The sequence below is a fragment of the Bolinopsis microptera genome, chromosome 1, assembly GCF_026151205.1.
Source record: "Bolinopsis microptera isolate Bmic1 chromosome 1, MBARI_Bmic_1.0, whole genome shotgun sequence".
Taxonomy (NCBI): domain Eukaryota; kingdom Metazoa; phylum Ctenophora; class Tentaculata; order Lobata; family Bolinopsidae; genus Bolinopsis; species Bolinopsis microptera.
In genome coordinates, this window is record NC_087072.1 from 1,845,489 (window position 1) to 1,853,284 (window position 7,796).

Sequence of the window (7,796 nt, forward strand, 5' to 3'; positions counted from 1 at the left end):
CCGTCCAAATAAGGTCCGATAAGGTATTCACAGCTGCCTAAAGAGGTTTACAAAGGGTTCACATTTTGTTTTATCAATTGAAAAGTTCGTTCCTGCTGAGTAAGGGTCTGAAATAAATTGTTATAATATGTTATAATACTAATAGCAATACATGCAGATTTGTGAAAACGTTTAAAATGATTAATCTGATTCAATTTATCAATCAGTTGCATTTCTTAAAATGTTAAAAGGGACACCGGTTCTACTGTTCGGTATACGTCGTACAATGTTTACCATCTTCAGTGGTAGGTTGATACTATTACTAGTCAAATTGTTCATTAAGATAGCTTAAAATATCTGGTTACAGCAGTATCTCACAATGGCGGAGGTCTGTGTCTTTTCTCAAGATCTTCGTTACAATATCATGAGGCTCATTCCTGGATTCTGAAATGGTAGAGTGACAAAAATCTGGTATTATGTAGTTTTTGGTAAACACCACATTTCGTGTTCGGAACGTAAAAGTAGAAATGATCACATTTCATGAAATAATAATTATTGAACAGTTTGTAGAAAAATTTAAACGAAAAGAATATTTTTTTCCCACTTCTTGTACTTACTATAAGCTTAAAATGTCTGGTTACAGCAGTATCTCACAGTGGCGGAGGTCTGTGTCTTTTCGCGTGATCTTCGTTTCAATATCATGAGGCTCGTTCCTGGATTCTGGAATGGTCGAGTGACAAAAATCTGTTATTATGTAGTTTTTGGTAAACACCACATTTCGTGTTCGGAACGTAAAAGTCGAAATGATCACATTTCATGAAATAATAATTATTGAGCAGTTTGTAGAAAAATTTAAACGAGAAGAATATTTTTCACTTCTTGTACTTACTATTCACAGCTGCCTAAAAAGGTTTACAAAGGTTTCACATTTTGTTTTGTCAGTTGAAATGTTCGTTCCTGCTGAGTAAGGGTCTGAAATAAATTGTTATAATATGATATAATAGCAAAACATCAAAACTTTGTTAAATCTTTGTATACAATTTGAATTTTGTTTAATGTTAAATACATATTTATAAATTATATGTATTTAACATTGAATACTTTTTATAAATGTTTAAAAACACAAATGTTTCTCACAATGATGGAGTTATGTGTCTTTTTCAGGGTATTCATCACTTATCAATACCATGAAGCTCGTTGCTGTAATCTGTATTCTGAAATGGTGGTTTTATTGCCGAGTGACACATTATTTCTGGTATTGTACATGTAATTTCTGGTGATCAGCACAGTTCATGTTCAAAATTTGATCACAGTCAAGTTCAAAATAAGTTAAATAATAGCAATGTGTGTATCAAACAGCAATTGAATTTTAGGAATTCAGCAAAATAGAAGTGTTATCACGAAAAAGCACTTAAAAGGTTTTTTTTTACTAACCTTCAATTCTCATTGATTAGTTGAAGCTGATATCCTCTCTTTCTTCCTGTTGAACATCCGTATAGTCTTTATACAGCATCGTCTTCGTTCCTGGAGTTGGTTATTAATAATTTAAAATAAGAGAGAGTAAATTATCATTAATTGACGATATAAAAGAAGATCTTCTCGCTTTTGCCATTTGCTCATTTGAAATGGAAAGCACCGGATTTCCAGTCAGTTTCTAATATTTGCTAGACAATATCACCAAGCTATCAATGGTGTATGTTATTACAATTGACTAGATTCTACGTATTAAGTATAGGTACGTACCGTAATTGTAGCTGCTGATAAAAGCTGAAAGTAGGTTTAAAAACGAAGGCAAATAAGTTTGCTTTTCTAAGGTTGTTACATATTAGGGCTGGATAAACTTCAGCAGTTCAAAACTTATTACAACACTACAAATCTATAAGTATAACATTTATTGAGTATTATGTAACGCGATGGAAATATCTTAAGCGGGTAATATTATCCTGTCCAAACCCAGCTAGTACATAACATGAAGACTTTGTTATAAATATCTCCGGGATTTCGACGCGGGATCATATTATCACTCAGCCCGGCCCGCTGTTAGATAAACATCTCAAGGTGATATCATCCCGCCCCGGAAATTTGTATAAACCCGGCCCGCTTTTTAGTCGTAACTGATGTTTATCATTCAATTCTCCGACTTACAATAATCAATGATACTGCTGATTAGAACTCGATAATAGTAGAACAGTTAGACGCGCGATCACGTGGGCGCGTCACGTGCGTACCACGTGCCACCAATAGCATACGCCGAGTCTATACCACGTGACACGAAAGCGCACCACGTGATATGAAACATCGTAACCGTCCACTTCTTTTACACGCAAATTCCTGGGAACGTTGCCAAAGCAGCTAATTCTTGGAATTTCTCCAACGCGTGGCGTGAGAAGTTGGCGACTAGCCAGCTACCCTTGTCCGTGCCCTAAAAATAGTATTGTTTTGCTTGCTCTCCTTCCAGCTCTTGTTCCTGCTAACGTTCAAGCTATTGCTCCACTATGACAGATCGGTTTGACATTCAGATTGATGAACTGCTTTCCAATCGTGTTCCGGACAGTACAGTACAGTATACTTCTAAAGTATAAATCCCTTGTCGAAATCGCCGGAGATAATTATAATCCATAAACACTTCACGCTCAGGGCTAAATAAATGTAATCCCTCAGCTGGCGCTTCGGGATTACATATTAACACAAAACTCGTGCGCTGCGCGCACTCGTATGTGTTTATCAGATCATCCCGCTAGCGCGGGATGATCTGTTATATAAACCCTTTGCGTGGCGGGTTTATGTTATTGTAACTTTGTTTGAAAAGTATTAATATAAGCCTATAATAATGTTAAAATTTTTTGGATATTGATTGAGCAGTTTTTAAAAGATTTCGACGAATAGAGTAATCCTCCGCTTCTTGTACTTACTTACTTACTGCTCACAGCTCATAAAATGGTCAACAAAGGATTCACATTTTGTATTTTCAGTTGAAAGGTTCGTTCCTACCTAGCAAGGGTCTGAAAAAAATTGTTATAATATGATATAATAGAAATAAATCAAACCTTTGTTAAATCTTTGAATAGATTTTGAATTTAATTTAATGTTAAATACATATTTATAAATAATATGTATTTAACATTGAATAATTTTTATAAATGTTTAAAAACACAAATGTGTCTCACAGTGATGGAGTTATGTGTCTTTTTCAGGGTATTCATCACTTATCAATGCCATGAAGCTCGTTTCTGTAATTTGTATTCTGAAATGGTGATTTTATTGCAGAGTGACACATTATTTCTGGTATTGTACATGTAATTTCTGGTAATCAGCACAGTTCATGTTCAAAATTTAAAATTTGGTCACAGTTAAATTGAAAATAATTTAGATAATAGCAATGTGTTTTAAACAGCAATTGAATTTTAGGAATTCAGTACAATAGGAGTGTTGCAGTATATGACGAAGAAAACAAACACTTTCAGTGGAAATTTTTCTTACTAACCTTGAATGCTCATAAATTAATTGGAGCTGATTTTATTTCACTTTCTTCCTGCTCATCTCTATTCTGTCGACATTCGCATAGACTTTATACATCATCGTCTTTGTTCCTGGGGTTGTTAATTAATAACTTGAGATAGGAGTAGATTATCATTAGACCATTATTAAGATCTTCTGGTTGTTGTCATTTGAAATGGAAATCACCGGATTTGCGGTTAGTTTATAATATTTGCTAGACTATATCATCAAGGGTTTATGTTGTAACATTGAGCTGGATTCTACGTACATCTCACGATTGTATTAAGTGTTTTAGTATAAATTTTATGTATCTATGAAACAAAGTGTTTTACTATGTTATAATGGAAATGCATTCTTTGTTAAATTTTTGAATTTAAATTGATTTTACATTTTATTTTGCTTTGTCAAATGCTGTTGTGTTGAGATCTCAGAGCAGGTTACCTCGATAACTTTTCTGGGGACCTATGTTATGGGTACTGGGTTTCTGCTGTCATACTTTTCCACCCGGAAAACTCAAACATACATTTTCTTATTTGGATATCTAAGTTAGATTGCAGTATCATCTGAGCTATTTGTCATAGCCCATCAACTGTAAGATTAAATTAAATCAGTTTTCTAAAGTAATATAACCATTAACCAACTCTCCCCCTTACGACATTATTTTACCCCCTTTCGTCGGTTATGCTGATACTATCCTGGTTGTATGAAGAGTTTATTTATCCTTTTGTAGTGATGCTATGGACATTTAGCATATCCGCTTCTACAATTATACCTGTATTTATACACTCGGGTTCATTAAAATCGAAAATAAATTCCGTTCCTGAGGTGCAGGTCACCTCGCTGCTCCCTTTATTGAGTGCTCTGGATTCAATACAATTCACTTCCACCACAGTTCCTGGGACTACTGGGAACTGTGTTGTTGTTCTGATCGCAGTTCTCCACTCAGCCTTCAGTCCCGTACAGCTCACTGTCGATATGTCATATTAAATCACGTAAAAACTGATTAATAAGGTATATTTTGACGGTTTCTTATGTTCTCTTCTATTCAGCAGTTCCGCGATTTAGTTTTCCTGTTCCAACCCGAACACTTTCTAGCAGCCTCAAATATAACTATACTATCGTTTGCTCGGGGGTCCAAGTCTCAAATACTGTATACAATTTACCATTCTAATTCTGTAGCGCAGTAAAATTAAATTTAAAACATAACAATAATATAAGATTTAAAGTTATCTTACCACATGCAGTTTTTTTAGTGTTTGGTTTCCATCCAACGTCACATGTCTCACAGATTGTCATAGCATCATTCCGATATGTTCCTTCCCCACACGGCTCTGGAATTATAACGTTATATATTATTACAACTGGTAAATCGTAGTGGAAGATAAGAAAATTTGTATTATGTAAGTACACTTCAGATGTGTTACAATTACATAAGATTTAAAGCAATAGGTGAAAAATTGAATATCCACACAACCACGGTTTTTTGGTAGAATTATTACCACCCAGACTCTTACGGTTCTTGCTTTTTCGTACCACAAATTTGCCTTTTTGATTCTAGCCCTATCTGGCGCCTTATCCTTATCCCGTCTTAACCCTTAGCCTATCTTTGCCCATCTATATAATATAGATATAATCATCTCAGCTCGGTTCTTGTTAACAATTCTTACCACATTTTGTTCTCCGTGAGTTTCGTTCCTGGCCGAGTTCACAAGCTGTACACAAGGCTGCTCCTTCTGAACTGATCGTGTTATCAAGACATTCTTCACATGTGTTCATACCAATGTTCTTGTAGTTTCCAGCTGGACATGACTCTGAAGAATTAGGAAATCTTTAAGCAGCAATTCGTTTATTAATGTCAAGAAGTTATTGTGAGTACCAATATCCTCGGTTTTCATTCTTTAGTACAGTTAATTAAATTTAAAACACAACAATAATATTAAATATAAGTTTAAAGTTATCTTACCACAGGCTGTTTTGTCAGAGTTTGGTGTCAATCCAGCGTCACATGTCTCACAGCTTGTCATAGCATCATTCCGATATTTTCTCTCTCCACACGGCTCTGGAATTATAACGTTACAAATGGCAAATCGTAGCGGAAGATAAGAAAATCGTAATTATATAAGTACACTTCAGATGTGTTACAATTACATAAGATTTAAAACAATAGGTGAAAAATTAAATATCCACACAGCTATGGTTTTTAGATAGAATTATTACCATCCAAACTCTTACGGTTCTTGTCTTTTCGTACCACAAATTTGCCTTTTTATTCTAAGCCTTATCTGGCGCCTTATCCTTATCCCGTCTTAACCCTAAGCTTATCTTTGCCCATCTATATAATATAGATATAATCATCTCAGCTCGGTTCTTGTTAACAATTCTTACCACATTTTGTTCTTTCTGAATTTCGTTGTTGGCCAAGTTCACAAGTTGTACACAAGGCTGCTCCTTCTGAACTGATGGTGTTATCAGGACATTCTTCACATGTGTTCATATCAATGTTCTTGTAGCTTCCAGCTGGACATGGCTCTGAAGAATTAGGAAATCTTTAAGCAGCAATTCGTTTGAACTACCTTATTTAGAAGTTATTGTGGGTACCAATATCCTCGGTTTTCATTCTATAGCACAGTTAATTCAAATTTAAAACATAACAATATTATCAAATTTAATAAACTTTAAAGTTATCTTACCACAGGCTGTTTTGTCAGAGTTTGGTGTCAATCCAGCGTCACATGTCTCACAGTTTGTCATAGCATCATTCCGATATGTTCCTTCTCCACACGGCCCTGGAATTAATAACGTTAAAACTGGCAAATCGTAGTGGAAGATAAGAAAATCGTTATTGTATAACTATTTAAGTAGAGTTCAGATGCGTGACAATAACATTAGATTTAAAACAATATGTGAAAAATTAAATATCCACATATTCCACGGTTTTTCGAGGAAATTATTGCCACCCAGGCCCTTACGGTTCTTGTAATTTTCACCACAAATTTTCCTTCTTGGTTCTAAACCCAATACTAATTTAAATTGCTATCAGTCATTAAGATTAAAGCTAAAAATTCTATCAATTTTTGAATTGCGTCTTTTTGATTTAATGAACTACTGCAGACTCCACATTATTATAGTATATGCCATTAATTTTGTTCCGATTTTAAACTATTCCATTTTGACGAGATGCTAAATTAATAATTTTTTGAGACTTTACTACATTTTTGATGAGAATTTTTGACATTTTCAAACTAAACATTGATATTCTCAGATTATGTGACTGATTAAATGCTGAAGATAAAAGAAATATATTCATTTTGCTAAGATTATGTTTGCGTTTCATTGCTCAACAGCTGTTCGAAGGATCAAATTTAAGATTAGCTAAAAATTCGGCTCATCAACAAACTATGAAGCACAATGCAGATATAATTGTGTAAACTCTGCAAAATAAATATTGAACCAAAAAAGTTTTGAGTTTGTTTGGTAAAATACCTTACTGCTTATGTTCAAGATATTTTGTAAAAACATCAGTTTTCAATTGATAATTGCTTCAACCTTAGTAGCTGAAAATGGCTTGTCTCCATGATCTCACTACAAAATATGCAATATTTCTAAATTATAGTTAGCTATTTTGCAATCTGAAAGAATATGATTTTATTTCATTCGGAGAACAGTAAATGATAAAATTATGACCACTTTATTAAGTTATAAATAACAATATGTACTAACTATCCTATATCCCATATCCTATAATATATGCGTTTATGTTAAATAACTAAATAAAATACTTAAAATTTAGACAGAAATCACGTAATCACGAGCTTACGAGAGAATCAGCAAGTTGGCTTATTTGTAAATTAAAGTTATTGTGTGTTAAACCAAAGCTTGTTGTTATTAGTCACCTGGTCCGTAGTAATCAGATGCTGTGTCTTTGGACGAGAACTTTATCTTTGTCACGTCTGTGTTCCAGGTCCAGCTCCAATAACCGCCACTACACTTTGCTAGAGAGAGCAGTATGTTGAGCACCTCCACCTCGTTACAGTGTATCACTACTCTAACACCTGCAGTCTTGGTTAGAGTGATACGCCAAACCTTGTCAGCAGTAGAGGGGGGATTAACAGAGAAGTTAGTGAATGAGCTGCAACCGATGAGCCTGTATCGTGGAGTAGAGGTGAAGTCGAGCCAGACTCTTCCTGCATCCTCTCCTTCAGCAGAGTAGAAGTACACATACACCTGATCGTCACTCCCCAGCTCACTATCAGTCCTAATTTCTAAAGGTGTCGACTCAAGATCCCACTCTATATACAGCTCACGTTCGACTGGTAACC

The 7,796-nt window shown here is 34.6% G+C and overlaps 2 long non-coding RNA genes across 3 annotated transcripts; both read right to left on the reverse strand.

Annotated features, from left to right (window-relative positions):
* Window positions 1–359: 359 nt before the first annotated feature.
* On the reverse strand, window positions 360–1,903 carry LOC134825919 (uncharacterized). 2 transcript variants are annotated; one of them, XR_010161639.1, is made up of 5 exons: window positions 1,414–1,903; window positions 1,117–1,193; window positions 869–951; window positions 597–699; window positions 360–423 (listed from the first exon to the last, which is right to left on the reverse strand). It is a non-coding gene; the product is annotated as an uncharacterized LOC134825919 (long non-coding RNA). The 2 variants fall into 2 exon arrangements; XR_010161638.1 differs by having other exon boundaries at window positions 597–951.
* A 982-nt stretch (window positions 1,904–2,885) lies between these two features.
* Window positions 2,886–3,893, reverse strand: LOC134821392 (uncharacterized). Its single transcript, XR_010161010.1, has 3 exons — window positions 3,464–3,893; window positions 3,147–3,223; window positions 2,886–2,981 (listed from the first exon to the last, which is right to left on the reverse strand). It is a non-coding gene; the product is annotated as an uncharacterized LOC134821392 (long non-coding RNA).
* Between the last annotated feature and the right edge of the window lie 3,903 nt (window positions 3,894–7,796).